General features: G+C 38.1%; 1 protein-coding gene across 6 annotated transcripts in view; it reads right to left on the reverse strand.

Annotated features, from left to right (window-relative positions):
* LOC143667404 (phospholipid-transporting ATPase ABCA3-like) overlaps positions 1 to 17,382 on the reverse strand; it is a 287,971-nt gene that overhangs the window by 254,019 nt on the left and 16,570 nt on the right. The window lies entirely within an intron of this gene.

Here is a 17,382-nt window from a genome sequence, read left to right on the forward strand (position 1 = left end):
AGAGAATAAGGACTGAGATGGCAATTCAGGAGTGCAACTGACCTGGGAGAGCCTTCTGCACCACACAGAGCAGCCCTGGTTGCAGAGGCTGAGGAGCTGAGAAGCAGAAAATTGGAGCCTAATGCAGAAGTGCAGAGCCCACAAGAGTGCACACAATGGGAACTAGGAAAACCCAAACCACATTCCTTGAACACGCTACCCTTACCAGCACAGCCCCATGACCTGCGACTCACCCCACATCCCACATACTGAACCCCATTACCTGCCCCCACTCCCTGCGCTCCAAGTGCCCCCACCCCACCAACCCCAACATGCGTATCCCACCCCCATCCCAAGTGCAGCCCAACCCACCTCTCTTGCACTCCTCCCAAGCACTACCTCCCCCTCCCTGCTCCCTGCAGGCTGTCACCAAAGCATAAAGGATGCAGGCACTTAACTTCATACCCAGGCTACACTCACTCCCTGCCCACAGTGTTGCATAGCCTCACCCCGCCCCTGCACTTCAGCTCTGCGCATCAGTTTACAGCGCTCACAGACCGGTATATGTGCTCGGCACCCAGTCATCCCCCTCAGCTCTGGGAACATCAGTTTACAGTACTCCTAGACCCATGCAAGCACACGGACCTCAGTCACGCTTCCCAGATCTGAGAAAGTACTGACCTGCACAGCCAGGTCACATCCACCCCAGCCCAGGAAGGCATAACACCGACCAGCTGCCACAGCTCTGCACATGCACACAAAGGGCCCCATGCCCTAGACCAGTGCATACCAGGGTTATGCCCCACCCCAGACCTGTGCACCCGCACAGCTGCATCCTCTCTGGTCCCCGGGCACCCACGTTCACAAGCACCAGCGTAACTAACATCCCCAACCTGCACCTATACCTACACTGCAACACATCACTGCATTGTTGTGCCCTGCCCCATATCCTGCATCCAGATACACATCCACCCTGCAAACACAATGCTTCAGACTACTGAAGGAAATCAACTGCCAAGCTAAATCAATCAAGATATTTATATGTGATGAAAACAACAGAAGATCACTAAGCATATCACAATGCAGACAGATATAGTCCAGCCTAACAACCAAAATAGAACACCAGGGGAGACACAGTGTCTAAAGTTCTAAGCTATACAAATTTCCAAACTAAGGCATCCAAGGAAAGGTACCTTAATTCAAGGAAGGCTGATGGGTCAGGAACACCTCTGTCAGCAGGGAAGTCACGTGGCTGGTCATCTGCTGGTCCCTTGCCCCTGGGCTCTGTTGCTTTCAGTCTTTGTTCCCGTGAAGGTTATTCACTTTGCTTCTCTGGGGCTGGCTTTCATTTCTTGGCTTCCCTTGGATCTCTCCAGATTCTGGCTTGTTTAACATCTCAAGACAATGTCTACTGGACTCCAAGCATCTCCAAACACCTGTGTCTCTGTTCTCTGAAGCAACTGTTCTCCAAGCATCTACATCTGTGCTCTCTGTCAGCTCTGAGGCTTCTGTCATTTCTGACTCTCTCCAAAATGTTTCCTCTTTTAAAGGATTCCAGTAAACTAATCAAGACCCCACATGGAATGGGTGGAGTCACATCTCCAACTAATCAAAGGGTCATGCCCACAATTGGGCACGTAATCTCTCAGTGGAGATAATCTAATCAAAGGTTTCCATTTTACAATCTTGAATCAGGATTAAGAGAAAGAACTGCATCCACAAGATTGAATCAGGATTAAAACATGGCTTTTCTTGGGTGCATAATATTTTCAATGGCACACGAGGTGATATATCCCTTAGAATATATATTGGAAATATTAGTCAAAGACTTTAAATCAACATTTTAAATATACTCAATGAACTAAAGGAATCCATATACAAAGAACTAATGAAAATTAAGACAACATGTGGACAAAATAAAGACATGCAAATTGTAAAAAAGAACCAAACAGACATTTTGGAGATACAAATTGCAAGTAATGGAACTTAAAAACCCAGGAGATGGGCAATATGGTGGCTTACTGAGGTGTGGAATTTAGTTTGTACTCCAGAGCAGCTAGTAAATAGCCAGGAACAGTACAGAACAACTGGTGGGGCTACTTCAGTGAGCAGACACACAGCATACATCAGCCTGGGCCAGGTGGGCCAGCTAAGACCCACAGAGAACTGTAAATCATACAAGCAATGGAGGCTGGCACCCCTCCCCTATGACACCTGGTTCCCCAAGAGGAAAGGAAACAGACTTTACTAGTAGCAAGGGCTTAGTTCTACAAAGCTCGACTTATGGAATTAATTAACAAATTCTGACTGCTGAAAATAGGCCCCCAGCTCAGATAAACCTGGAATAAGCACTAAAGGTACTAGGAGTTTTTGCCCCATCAGAGAGGGGGTGGGGCTGATGGGGAAAAGAAAAAACAACAGGGGCTTTTTGAGTCTGACAACACAAAATACTGCAAAAGGGCTGGACCCCAAGAAAGGGGAGGCACATAGAGTCTGGAGATTTATTGAGCCATGTACCAACTTAGGCTCTTGATTGACAAACCCAAGGAGTGGGGTCCTGCTCTGAAAAGGCTTTTTTTTCCCTACTCCTTAACAGCTCACTAGATAGAACCTGAAGCCTTAGGCTTAGGCTCTAGCAGTACACCAGGCAAGGGCAGAATTCAGCTTGTCTGAGAGACAAAGTAACTAGTCAGGTCAAAGGATTAGTTCCCTAAAGACTACAACTTTCCCAAGAGAAAGGTGGAGCCCAACTGAAGTGGAATTCCTCCCTCAAGGAATTCAGGCCCCAGTGACCGGAAAACTGAAGAAATTAATTCCAGCCTACAACCTCACCTCTGTCTCAACCAGGGCCCTAGCTGGGACAGCCTGTTGAAATTAGAGGCACCACATCACTTTCGGCTGGTGGGAAGCCACGGGCAGACAAGTACCACATGCTGGGCATGATAGGATAAGTACAGAGTCTAGAGGTTTCTTAGGAAAGTCTGACAGCCTGCTGGGTCTCACTCTCAGGGAAAACTGATGCTGGCGACTCTTTCTTCCTGAGGAAAGTGGGGCAATCCAGTCTGGGAAAATGTGACTGGGGTCTATAATATTTGAGAAGATCCTCCACACACACACAAAAAAGGCTCCATACAGGCGGTGCAAGAAAAAGAAAAACAAGAATTCAAAAATTCTGATCAGTTAAACAGAACCTGTGCTAGCGGTCTAGAATAAGTTGAATTGAATGTCAAAGGATATATAGAGAACAAATCCAAACAGCAAGAAAATTCTATGTAAAAGAGTGAAAACAACCTCCCAAATAAACTAATTGAGGACATCAAATGCCTAGACCCAACAAAATGTACAAGTCATACTAGTAAAACAAAAAATATGGCCCAGTCAAGGAACAAACCAACAATTCAAATGAGATACAGGAGTTAAAACATCTAATTCAGGATGTTCAAACAGATATGAAAAACCTCATCAAAAATCAAATAAATTAAGTTGAGGGAGGATATAAAGAAGACATTGGATGAACAAAAACAAGAAATCAAAAGTTTGAAGAAGCAAATCATGGAACTTAGGGGAATGAAATGCATAGCAGAAGAAATGAAAAAAACAATGAAAACCTAAAACAACAGATTTAAAGAGGCAGAAGAAAGGATTAGTGACCTAGAGGGCTGGACACCTGAAATCCAATATACAAAAGAAAATATAGGGAAAAAATGGAAAAAATATGAGCAAGGTCTCAGGGAACTGAATGACAACATGAAGTGCACAAATATACATGTTATGGGTGTCCCAGAAGGAGAAGAGAAGGGAAAAAGAGAAGAAAGACTAATGGAGGAAATTATCACTGAAAATTTCCCATCTCCTATGAAAGACATAAAATTTAAAGATCCAAGAAGTACAGTGTATTCAAATGGAATAGATCCAAATAGACATACTCCAAGACACTTAAAATCAGAGTCAAATATCAAAAAGAAAAAGATAATTTTGAAAGCAGCAAGAAAAAAGCAATCCATCACATACAAGGGAAGTCCAATGAGACTACATGTGGATTTCTCAGCAGAAACCATAGAGACAAGAAGGCAGAGGTGTGATATATTTAAGATTCTAAAAGAGAAAAACTGCCAATGAAGAATTCTATATCCAGAAAAATTGTCCTTTAAAAATGTTGAGAAGGGTGTATGGGTGGTTCAGTGGTAGAGTGCTTGCCTTTCATGATGCAGACCTGGGTTCAACCATGCATTCCCCCAAAATGAGGAGGAGATTAAAATATTTTTAGGCAAACAATCACTGACAGAATTTGTGACCAAGAGACCAGTTCTGCAAGAAATACTAAAGGGGGCATTACAGGCAGATAGGAAAAAGCAGGAGAGAGAGGTCTGGAGAATAGTATATAAATGAAAACTATCAGTAAAAGTAAAAAAGAAATATAAAACAAGATATGACATATAAAATCCAAAAAGCAAAACGGCAGAAGAAAATATTGCCTTTACAATTATAACACTAACTGTTAATGGACTAAACTCTCCAATCAAGAGACACAGATTAGCAGAATGGACCCATCTATATGCTATCTACAGGAGACTCGTTTTAGACCCAAGGACAAAAATACATTGAAAGTGAAAGGTTGGGAAAAGATATTTCATGCTTCATAATCAGAAAAGAGCAGAAGTAGCTCTACTAATATGCAACAAATTAAACTTCAAATGTAAAACAATTAAAAGAGACAAAGAAGGACACTATGTATTAATAAAAGAAACAATTTAACAAGAAGACATAACTATCATAAATATTTATGCACTGAGCCAAAGTGCTCCAAAGTACATGAGGCAAACACAACACTGAAAGGAGAAATAGACACCTTTATAAATTCCCTGCTCTCATCAATGGATAGAACATCTAGACAGAGGATCAATAAAGAAACAGAGAATTTGAATAATACAATAAATGAACTAGACTTAACAGGCATTTACAGAACATTATACCCCACAACAGCAGGATACACATTTTTCTCAAGAGCTCATGGATCATTCTCAAGGATAGACCATATGCTGGGTCATAACGCTAGTCTCAATAAATTTAAAAGGATTGAAATCACATAAAACACATTCTTGGATCATAATGGAATGAAGTTGGAAATGAATAACAGGCAGAGAGCCATCAAATTCACAAATATTTGGAAGCTAAACAAAACATTCTTAAACAATCAGTGTGTCAAGGAAGAAATTACAAGAGAAATAAGTAAATATCTCAAGGCAAACAAAAATGAAAACACAACATGTCAAAAGTTATGTACAGCAAAAGCAGTAGTAAGAGGCAAATTTATGCCTTAAATGCCTATATTTAAAAAGAAGAAAGCGCAAAAATCAAGGAATTAACTCTTTACTTGGAAGAACTAGAGAAAGAACAGCAAATTAACCCCAAAAGCAAACAAAAGGAAGGAAATAGCAAAGATTAGAGCAGAAATAAATGAAATTGAGAACATGAAAACAACAGAGAAAATCAACAAAACCAGAAGTTGGTTCTTTGAGAAAATCAATAAAATTGATGGGCCCTTAGCTAGGTTGACTAAAAGAGAGAGGAGAGAGAAAGAGAGACAGAGAGAGAGAGAGACAGAGAGAGAGAGAGAGAGAAGATGAAAATAAATAAAATCAGAAATGGAAGAGAAGACATAACCATTGACCCCGCAGAAATAAAGGAGGTAATGAGAGGGTACTATGAGCAACTATATGCTAATCAACTAGACAACAAAGATGAAATGGACAACTTCCTAGAAAGGCATGGACAACCAACATTGACTTAGATGAAGAAATAGAAGAAATAGATGACCTCAACAATCCAATCACAAATAAAAAGATAGGATCAGTCATCAAGAAACTCCAAAAAAAGAAAGTTCAGGACCAGATGACTTCATATGTGAATTCTACCAAGAATTAGTACCAATCCTGCTCAAACTCTTCAAAAAAACTGAAGAGCAGGGAAAGCTACCTAACTCATTCTATGAAACCAACATCATCCTAAAACCAAAGCCAGACAAGGATACTACAAGAAAGAAAATTAGCGGAGAAGATGGCGGCTTAGTAAGACGCGCGGGTCTTAGTTCCTCCTCCAGAAAAGCAACTAAAGAAACAGAAACAATACGAAACAGCTCCCGGAGTCACGACAGAGACCAAAAAGACAGCGTACCCCATTCTGGAACAGCTGAACGGGCAGGGAGAATCTGCTGCGGTGAGCTACCCGAGGGGTGCGCGTTTTCCCGGCCGGGGCGGCTGGCGACTGGGGTCCCCTCCACGCACGTGGCTCCCCGGTCTGACTGGGAACGTTGGATAGCGGGGCCCTCCCGTCACGCTTGGCGTTTCGGGCCAGCTGGGCAATTAGGACCGGCACTCTCCCAAGCCGCGGCAGCCAGCGACCCCCACCTCCACGCGCGGTTTCCCGGGCCGACTGCCGTGCAGACAGACGAGCGCCACGAGCGCCACCTACTGGGCAGGAAAAGAAAAACAGAGCCCAGAGATTTCACAGAAAAAGCTTTGAACCAGCTGGGTCCCACACCCAGGGAAATCTGATCAAATGCCCAGACACCAGCAGAAAATAATGGATGACGCTCGGAAAATTGAAGATATGGCCCAGTCAAAGGAACAAACCAATAGTTCAAATGAGATACAGGAGCTGAGACAACTAATGCTGAATATACGAACAGAAATGGAAAAATTCTTCAAAAACCAAATCAATAAATTGAGGGAGGACATGAAGAAGACATGGGCTGAACAAAAAGAAGAAATAGAAAATCTGAAAAAACAAATCACAGAACTTATGGGAGTGAAGGACAAAGAAGAAAAAATGGAAAAAACAATGGATACCTACAATGGTAGATCTAAAGAGACAGAAGCTACAATTAGTGAACTGGAGGATGGAACATCTGAATTCCAAAAAGAAACAGAAACTATAGGGAAAAGAATGGAAAAACTTGAGCAGGGGATCAGGGAACTGAATGACAATATGAAGCGCACAAATATACGTGTTGTGGGTGTCCCAGAAGGAGAAGAGAAGGGAAAAGGAGGAGAAAAACTAATGGAAGAAATTATCACTGAAAATTTCCCAACTCTTATGAAAGACCTAAATTTACAGATCCAAGAAGTGCAGCGCACCCCAAAGAGAATAGGCGTTCTCCAAGACACTTACTAGTTAGAATGTCAGAGGTCAAAGAGAAAGAGAGGATCTTGAAAGCAGCAAGAGAAAAACAATCCATCACATACAAGGGAAACCCAATAAGACTATGTGTAGATTTCTCAGCAGAAACCATGGAAGCTAGAAGACAGTGGGATGATATATTTAAATTACTAAAAGAGAAAAACTGCCAACCAAGACTCCTATATCCAGCAAAATTGTCCTTCAAAAATGAAGGAGAAATTAAAACATTTATAGACAAAAAGTCACTGAGAGAATTTGTGACCAAGAGACCAGCTCTGCAAGAAATACTAAAGGGAGCACTAGAGTCAGATACGAAAAGACAGAAGAGAGAGGTATGGAGTAAAGTGTAGAAAGAAGGAAAATCAGATATGATATATGTAATACAAAAGCCAAAATGGTAGAGGAAAATATTATCCAAACAGTAATAATACTAAAAGTTAATGGACTGAATTTCCCAATCAAAAGACATAGAATGGCAGAATGGATTACGACCCAGCAATACCACTGCTAGGTATCTACTCAAAAGACTTAAGGGCAAAGACACAGACGGACATTTGCACACCAGTGTTTATAGCAGCATTATCTACAATTGTAAAGAGATGGAAACAGCCAAAATGTTCATCAACAGACGAGTGACTAAACAAACTGTGGCGTATACCTACGATGGAATATTATGCAGCTTTAAGACAGACTAAACTTATGAAGCATGTAATAACATGGATGGACCTAGAGAACATTATGCTGAGTGAGTCTAGCCCAAAACTAAAGGACAAATACTGTAAGGTCCCACTGATGTGAACCGACATTTGAGAATCAGCTTGGAATATATCATTGGTAACAGAGACCAGCAGGAGTTAGAAACAGGGTAAGATAATGGGTAATTGGAGCTGAAGGGATACAGACTGTGCAACAGGACTAGATACAAAAACTCAAAAATGGACAGCACAATAATACCTAAGTGTAATGCAACTAGGTTGGAACACTGAATGAAGCTGCACCTGAAATATGGTTTTTTGTTTGTTTGTGTGTTTGTATCGTTTGTTTTTGTTTTTTTTCTTTTTCCTTTTTATATATATATATATATTATTAGTATTATTATTTTAATTCTCTTCTCTATATTAACATTCTATATTTTTTTCTGCTGTTTTGCTAGTTCTTTTCCTAAATCGATGCAAATGTACTAAGAAATGATGATCATACATCTATGTGATGATACTAAGAATTACTGAGTGCATTTGTAGAATGGAATGATTTCTAAATGTTGTGTTAATTTCTTTTCTTTTTTTTGATTAATAAAAAAATTTAAAAAAAAAGAAAGAAAATTACAGACCAAGCTCTTCAATGAACACAGGTGCAAAAAATCCTCAATGAAGTACTTGTGAATTGAATCCAGCAGCACATTAAAAGAATTAAACACCATAACCAAGTGGGGTTTATTCCAGATATGCAAGGATGGTTCAACATAAGAAAATCAATTAATGTAATACACTGTATCAACAAATTAAAGCAGAAAAACACATGATCATTTCGATTGATGCAGAAAAAATATTTGACAAAACTTAACGTCTTTTCTAGATGAAAACGCTTCAAAGGACAGGAATATAAGGGAAATTCCTCAACATGATAAAAGGAATATGTGAAAAACCCACAGCTAACATCATCCTCAATGGGGAAAAACTGAAAGCCTTCCCTCTAATATGAGGAACAAAACAAGGATGCCCACTGTCACCACTGTTAAAGTACTAGCCAGAGCAACTACACAAGAGAAAGAAATAAAAGGCATCCAAATTGGAAAGGAAGAAGTAAAACTTTCACGTTTGCAGATGATATATTATATGTTGAAAATCCTGAAAAATCTACAGCAAAGCTACTAGAGCTAATAAATGTGTACAGCGAAGTGACAGGGTCCAAGATCAACACCAAAAAAAAAAAAAAATCAGTATTGTTTCTATGCACTAGTAATGAGCAATCTGAAGAGGAAATCAAGAAAAAAATCCATTCACAATAGCAATCAAATCAAATATTTAGGAATAAATTTAACTAAGGATACAAAAGACCTATACATGGAAAACTACAAGAAATTGCTAAAAGAAATCATGGAAGAACTAAGTAAATGGAAGAGCATACCATATACATGGACTGGAAGACTAAATACAGCTAAGATGTCAATTCTACCCAAATTGATTTATAGAGTCAATGCACTACCAATTAAAATGCCAACAACTTATTTTGCAGAAATAGAAAAACCAATAATAAAACTTATTTGGAAGGTAAGGGTGTCCCAAATAGCTAAAAATATCTTGAGAAAGAAAAATGAAGTGGGAGGTTTCACACTCTCTAACTTCTAAGCATATTCCAAAGCAACAGTGGTCAAAACAGCATGATTCTGGCATAAAAATAGATATACTGACCAATGAAACGACATATCTGATAAGGGTTTAGCATATAAAGAAAAAATGGGCAAAAGACACTTCTCAGAAGAGGAAATACAAATGGCTACAAAGCACATTAAATGATATTAACTTCACTGGCTACTAGGGAAAGGCAAATCAAAACCATAATCTAGATACCTACTAGAATGGCCATAACAAAAAAAAAAAAAAAACAGAAAAAAAAGTGCTGGAGAGGATGTGGAAAAAGAGGAACACTTATCCACTGCTGCTGGGAATGTAAAATGTTACAACCTCCCTGGAAAGCAGTTTGGCGCTTCCTCAGGAAGCTAAGTATAGAACTGCCATATGATCCAGCAATCCCATTACTAGGTATATATTCAGAGGATCTGAAGGCAAAGACACAAACAGATATTTGCACACCAGTATTTATAGCAGCATTATTTATGAGTGCCAAGAGATGGAAGCAGCCCAAATGTCCATCAATGGATGAGTGGCTAAATAAGCTGTGGTATATATAAAAGATGGAATATTACAGAGCTGTAAGACAGAATAAAGTGATGAAGCATGTAATAATGTGGATGAAGCTTGAGGACATTATGCTGAGTGAAATTAGCCTGAAACAAAGGGACAAGTACTGTATAGTGTCACTAATATGAACTACTATTAATGAGTGAACTTGGAGAATTGAAGTTAAGAACACAGGTTATCTGGAGATAGAAATAAAGATTGAGCATTTGGTGCTGAAGGAATACAGATTGTGCAATAGGACTAATTGTAAAAATTCAGAAATGGATAGCACAATACTACCTCATTGTGGCACAACAATATAAGTACTGAATGAAGCCGAATGTATATGCTAGAGGGAGAAAGGCTGAGGGCATATATGAAACCAGAAGGAAAGATGGAGGATAGAGACTGAGACGGTATAATTTAGGAATGCCTAGAGTGGACAATGATGGTGATTAAATGTACAAATTAAAAAAAAACCTTTTTGCATAAGGGAGAACAAATGAATATCAATAGTCAGGGTGTTGAAAATAGATGGTATGTGGGAAAAAAATACAATCAATGCAAGGTAGAGTCTGCAGTCAACAGTAACATTGTAACATGCTTCCACTCAATGTAACAAAGACATTATACCAAAACTAAACGTCAACAGGTGGGGGGCATGGGGAAGGGGTACGGATTCTTTGTGGAAAAAAAGGAAATGTCTTCAGATAGATTATGGTGGCAAAGGCATGTCTACACATTTAGATTGGATTATATGATGTGTGAATAAAACCGTTTAAAAATGAACTGAAAGAAATAAGTGCTGGAGGAAACGCAGAGAAAGAGATGTAACTATTCTCTGTCAGTATGGAAACTGAGAGGCAGCACTTGGAGGACCGTGTGGTAGTTCACTGGAGGCTAGGGATGGCGTTGCCATATGATCCTGAAATCCTATTGCTCAGTCTATACCTGGAGGAACTGACTGTGCGGACTGTAATGGACATTTGCACACGGGTGTCTATGGCAGCAGTGTTCACAATCCATAATGGATCTAGGCAGCCTAAGGGTACAATGAATGAGGAATGGAAGGGGGAGCTATGGTGTATGCATACAATGAACTACTGACTGGCCACAAAAAGGAATAAAGTTGTGAAGCATGCAACTAGGTGAATGAACAATAAAAACCATACAAGAAATATAGAAAACAAAGGGATAAACAGCAGAAATAAATACTTTCTTCTCAGTTATTATCTTAAGTGTCCATAGATTAGGCTCCCATATTAAAAAGCAGAGATCTGTTGATTGGATTAAACAGCATGATCCATCTATATGCTTTCTACAAGAAAGTCTCTTTTGGCACAAACACACAATGAGCTGAAAATAAAACAATGGGAAAACATATTCCTACTACTCAAAAGATTTTCCCACTACTCAATGCAAACTACTCAAAAGAGAGCCCAAATGGCTATACTATTATCAGAAAAAATATACTTTAAGTTAAAAAAGTTTACAAGAGCCAAAGAAGGATATTATATATTGAGAAAAGAATCAATCCAGTAGGAAGATATAATGATTATAAACATATACGCACCTTATAACAGAGCCCAAAAATATATGAAGCAAAATTTAACAGAATTGAAAAAAGAAATGGATAGTACTCCAATAATACTTGGAGACTTCAATATACCACTTTCATAATTGATAGAGCAGCTAAGCAGAGAATCAATACAGAAATAGAGGACTTGAACAACACATCAGCCCAATTAGACCTAATGGACATATATAAAACATTCAGTTGCTGCTGTGTATTCAACAACAGCAGAATACACATTTATACTAGTTAGGGTTCTTTAGAGAAAGAGAATCAACAGGAAATATTTGTAAAAATAAAATTTACAAAAGTGTCTCATGTAACTGTGGGAACATAGAGTCCACAATCTGTAGGGCAGGCTGTGAAGCTGATGATTCCGATGGAGGGTCTGGACGAACTCCACAGGAGAGGCTCACCGGCCGAAGCAGGAAGAGCCTGTCTTTTCTGAATTCTCCTTAAAAGGCTTCCAGTGATTAGATTAGGCATTACTCACTGCAGAAGACACTCCCCTTGGCTGATTACAAATGGAATCAGCTATGGATGCAGCCAACCTGCTCATGATTTAGTTCTATGAAATGTCCTCATAGCAACAGACAGGCCAACACTTGCTCAACCAAACAGGTACCACCACTCGGCCAAACTGACACATGAACCTAACCATGACAACATTCTTCTCATGTGTCCATTCAAAATTTTCCATCACAGACCATATGTTAGCATGAGGCAGTTCACAAGTTTAACCTCAGTATTTTTGTTTAACTTTATGAAATCATGTGTATCACCTCAGCATTATTGTTGTATACCTTTATGAATTTACGTGTATTTGTGTGTATCACCTTATGATTTATGTATGAAATTATGTACTCCTAAAGTACATAAGAAGCAGGGAGTAAAAGAAAATGTCTGCGGCATCTGTCTGCCTCTGGTCACGTCTGCAGATCCTGCCTCAGGTCATGGCCGCCAAACAGGGGTCTTCTGCTCATGTCCCATATCAGACAAAAGAAATTCCATACGTTTCCAGTGCTTATGGCCAGTTCTCCACAGTGACTCCTGCCTTGCTTACTAGCCTATATAATCTGGAAACGGAGAATATTCTGGGCTCAGAATTTGGAGGAAGAGTCTTCTGGGTCTGCTGGCAATAAAGTTTTGGCCACTTCTCAGAGGCTCAGGTGCTTTCTTGGGTAGACAGAAAGCTTCTGTCACTACTTCAAGCACATAAATAAAATCTTAGTCTTAATACACATACTAAGTATCATCTTGGGCCACAATTTAAATAAAGCTAGAAATCAATATTAGAAGGAAAATGGAAAAAAAATTTAAATATATGGAAATCAAACAGCACATCATTAAACAACAATGGGTCAAAGAAGAAATCACAGGGGAAATTAGGTAATGGCTTGCTATGAATGATAAAAACACAACATACAAAAACTTAAGGGATTCAGCAAAGGCAGTGCTCAGAGAGAAATTTATACCTCTAAATGCCTTCATTAAAAAGAAGAAAGATCACAAATCAAAAACCAGATTTAGCACTTAAAGAATCTGGAACAAGAAGAGCAAACCAAACCCAAAGTAACTAGAAGGAAGGAAATAGTAATGAGCAAAGTAGAGACCAATGAAATGGAGGATCGAAAAACAATAGAAACAACAAAACCAAAATTAGCTTTTTTAAAAGATCACTAAAATTGATAAACCTTTAGTCAACCTAACCAGAAAAAAGAAAGGACATTACTATTGACCTTTCAAGGATATAAAAGATTATATTTTTATTTGCCAACACATTAGAAAATCTCGATGAAATGTACACATTCCTAGATACATACAGATTATTTAATCTGATGCAAGAAGAAACGGACCTATAACAAACAGATTGAATCAGTCATCAAAAACCCCCTAACAAAGAGAAATGCAGGACCAGATGATTTCACTGCTGAATTCTACCAAACATTTAAATATTTAAAAAATATCCTTCTCAGACTATTCAAAAATTATAAAAGGAGGATTACTTCTTAACTCATTCTATGAAGGCCAGCATTATCCTGATACAAAGCCAGATAAAGAGAGCACAAAAAAGAAGATTAGAAAAAAATAGCCCTTATGAAAAGAAACAAAAATTTTCAACAAAATACTAGCCAGCTAAATCCAATAGTATATTTAAAGGATTATATACAATGTCCAAGAAGGATTTCTTTCAAGAATGCAAGAATGGTTCAATATAAGATAATCAAACAATGTGCTATAGCACAATAACATAATGAACAACAACAAAAAATACATGATCATCTCAATTGGTGCAGAAAAGACTGGAGAAAAATCCAACATTCTTTCATGAAAAACATTCAAAAAACTAGGAATAGAAGAGAACTTTATGAACTGATAAAGGGCATTTATGAAAAACCCACAGCAAATATCATAGTCAATGGTGAAAGACTGAAAGCTGCACCTCTAAACTCAGGAACTAGATAAGGATGTCAACTATCACCACTGTTATTCAACATTGTACTCCAAGTTCTAGGCAATGAAATCAAGCAAGAGTAAGAAATAAAAAGCACCCAAGTTGGAAAGAAAGAAGTCAAATTATGTTTATTTGCAGTCGACATGATCCTATCTATAGAAAATCATGAAGAATCCACAAGAAAGCTGTGCTGGTTTGAAAGGATATATGCCCCCTAAGAAAAGCCATGTTTTGATATAAATCCCATTTCTTAAAGGTAGAATAATCCTTGTTCAATACTGTATATATGAAACTGTAATGAGATCATCTCCCTGGTTGATGTGATTTAGTCAAGAATGGTTGTTAAACTGGATTAGGGGATGACATGTCTCCACCCATTTGAGTGGGTCTTGATTAGTTTCTGAAATTCTATAAAAGAGGAAACATTTTGGAGAGGGAGACTCAGAGAGAGCAGAGGATGCTGCAGCACCACAAAGCAGAGACTCCGCCAGCAAGTGACCTTTGGAGATGAAGAAGGAAAACGCCTCCCGGGGAGCTTCATGAAACTGGAAGCCAGGAGAGAAAGCTAGCAGATGATGCCATATTTGCCATGTGCCCTTCCAGCCGGGAGAGAAGCCCTGACTGTGTTCACCATGTGCCTTCTCACTTGAGAGAGAAACCCTGAACTTCATTGGCCTTCTTGAACCAAGGTATCTTTCCCTGGATGCCTTTGATTGGACTTTTCTATAGACTTGTTTTAATTCTCGGCCTTAGAACTGTAGACTAGCAACTCATTAAATTCCCCTTGTTAAAAGCCATTCCATTTCTGGTATATTGCATTCTAGTAGCTAGCAAACTAGAACAAAAGCTACTGGAACTAATAAACAAATATGGCAAAGTCGCAAGGTACAAGATCAACATGCAGAAGTCAACTGAATTCCTAAACACCAATAATGAAGAATCTGAAAAGGAAGTAAAAAAAAAAAAGTCCACTTACAATAGCACCTAAAGGAATAAAATACCTAGAAATAAAGATAACCAAGGATATGTGGATTTAACTCTGTATAAGTCTTATTATACACTTATTATACACTGAAAACTACAAAATATTGCTGAAAGAAAGAAGAAATGGAAAGACATCCCATGTTTCATGGATCGGAAGACAATACTGTTAAGATGTCAAAACTGCCTAAAGTGATCTACAAATTCGATGTAATCCCTATCAAAATTCTAGCAGCCTTTTTTCCAGAAATGGAAATTCATATAGAATTGTAATGGGCCCCAAATGCCAAAATAATCCTGAAAACAGAAAACAAAATTGGAGGACTCACACTCTCCGATTCAAAACTTACTAGCAACAGTATTGGAGTGGCTAGAGGGAAATACCTGAAACTGTTGAACTGTATTGTAGTAGCCTTCATTCTTGAAGATAATTGTATGCTACGCAGCTTTTACAATGTGACTCTATGATTAGGAAAACCTTGTGACTAATGCTCCCTTTATCCAGGGTATGCATAGATGAGTAAAAACATAAAGACAAAAATAAATAAATAATAAAAGGTTGGACATAAGGGGTTTAAAACAATACTAGAGGTCAGTGAGAGGGAGGGGTATGGGGTATGGGATGTATGGGTTTTTTTCTTTTTATTTCTTTTTCTGGAGTGATGCAAATGCTCTAAAAATGATCACAGGAATGAATACACAACCATGTGACGATATTGTGAGCCACTGATTATACACTTCAGATGAACTGTATGGTGCATGAAGATATCTCAGTAAAAATATTTTTTTAAAAAGCATGCTATTCCACTATGGGATGATATTGTGAACCATTGATTGTACACTCTTGGTATGTGAATATACAATACATGTCAATAAAAAATAAATAATTTTAAAAAGATCAAAGGAGCAGGTGGAGTTATAAAAGAGAATATAGGATTTAATAATCATTATATTGATTTTTCTTTTAGTCTCCAGTGTCCTGGAGCAGCCAAAGGAAAAACCTAAAACCATGGAACTGTAACCCATACCAAACTCTGAAATCTGTTCTGTAACTAATTGCTGTGCTATGCTTTGAAACTTAATGCCTTTTTGTATATATCTTCATAACAAAAAATAAAAATAAATAAGTGTGCTACTGACATAAGGATCGACATACAGACCAATGTAATGGAACTGAAAGTTCAGAGTTAAATCCACACATCTATTGCCACTTGATTTTCAACAAAGATGCCAAGTCCATTCAATGGTGAAAGAATAATCTCTTCAACAAAGTGTTGGGACAAACGAAAATGAACATGCAAGAGAATGAAAATGGACCCATACCTCTTATCATATACAAAGATTAAATCCAAATGGATCAAAAACCTAAATATAAGACTTAATGTTACAAAACTTATAAGAAAACACAGGAAAATATTTCAGGATCCTATAGTAAGCAATGGATCTTTAGATTTTATATCAAAAGCAAAAACAACAAAAGAAAAACAGACGAGGTTTCATCAAAATTGGAAACTTCTGTGCATCAAAGGAGTTTATCAAAAAAGTGAAAGACAGCCTACTCAATGGGATAAAATAATTGGAAACCATATATAAAAGTTTAATATCCAGAATACATGAAGAACTCTTACAACTCAACAACAAAAGGACAAACAATTCAATTTTTAAATGAGTCAACGATTTGAAGACATTTCTCAAAAAAAAGATATCCAAATGAACAATAACTACATGAAAAGAAGTTCAACATCATTAGCCATACAAGAAATGCAAATTAAAACTACAGTGTGATACCAGTTCCTACCTACTAAAATGGCTGTTATTTAAAAACTGAAAATATTAAGTCTTGGCTAGCATGCCCTCACATATTGTCTGGGGCAATGTAAAATGGTGCTATAACTATGAAAATAAGTTTGGCAGTTCCTCAGAAAATTAAACATAGAATTATCATATGACCCAGAAATTTCACCCCTAGGGATAAACCCCAAAGAATTTAAAGCAGGGTCTCACAGATATTTGTACAACAATGTTTATCACAACATTATTCACAATAGCCAAGAGGTGGAAGCACCCCTAGTGTCCCTCAACAGATAAATGAATAAATAAAATGTGGTATATCCATACAATGGAATAGTAATTCAGAGATAAAGAGGAGTAAAGTACTGGTAAATGCTACACTATTGATGAACCTTGAAGACATCATGTTAACTGAAATAAGCCAGACACAAAAAGGCAAATATTGCATGATTTCTCCTCTATGAGATACTTTAGAATAAGCAAATTCATAAAAACAGAAAGTAGAAGAGTGATTACCAGAGATG

This window comes from Tamandua tetradactyla, chromosome 23 (assembly GCF_023851605.1).
Source record: "Tamandua tetradactyla isolate mTamTet1 chromosome 23, mTamTet1.pri, whole genome shotgun sequence".
Lineage (NCBI taxonomy): Eukaryota > Metazoa > Chordata > Mammalia > Pilosa > Myrmecophagidae > Tamandua > Tamandua tetradactyla.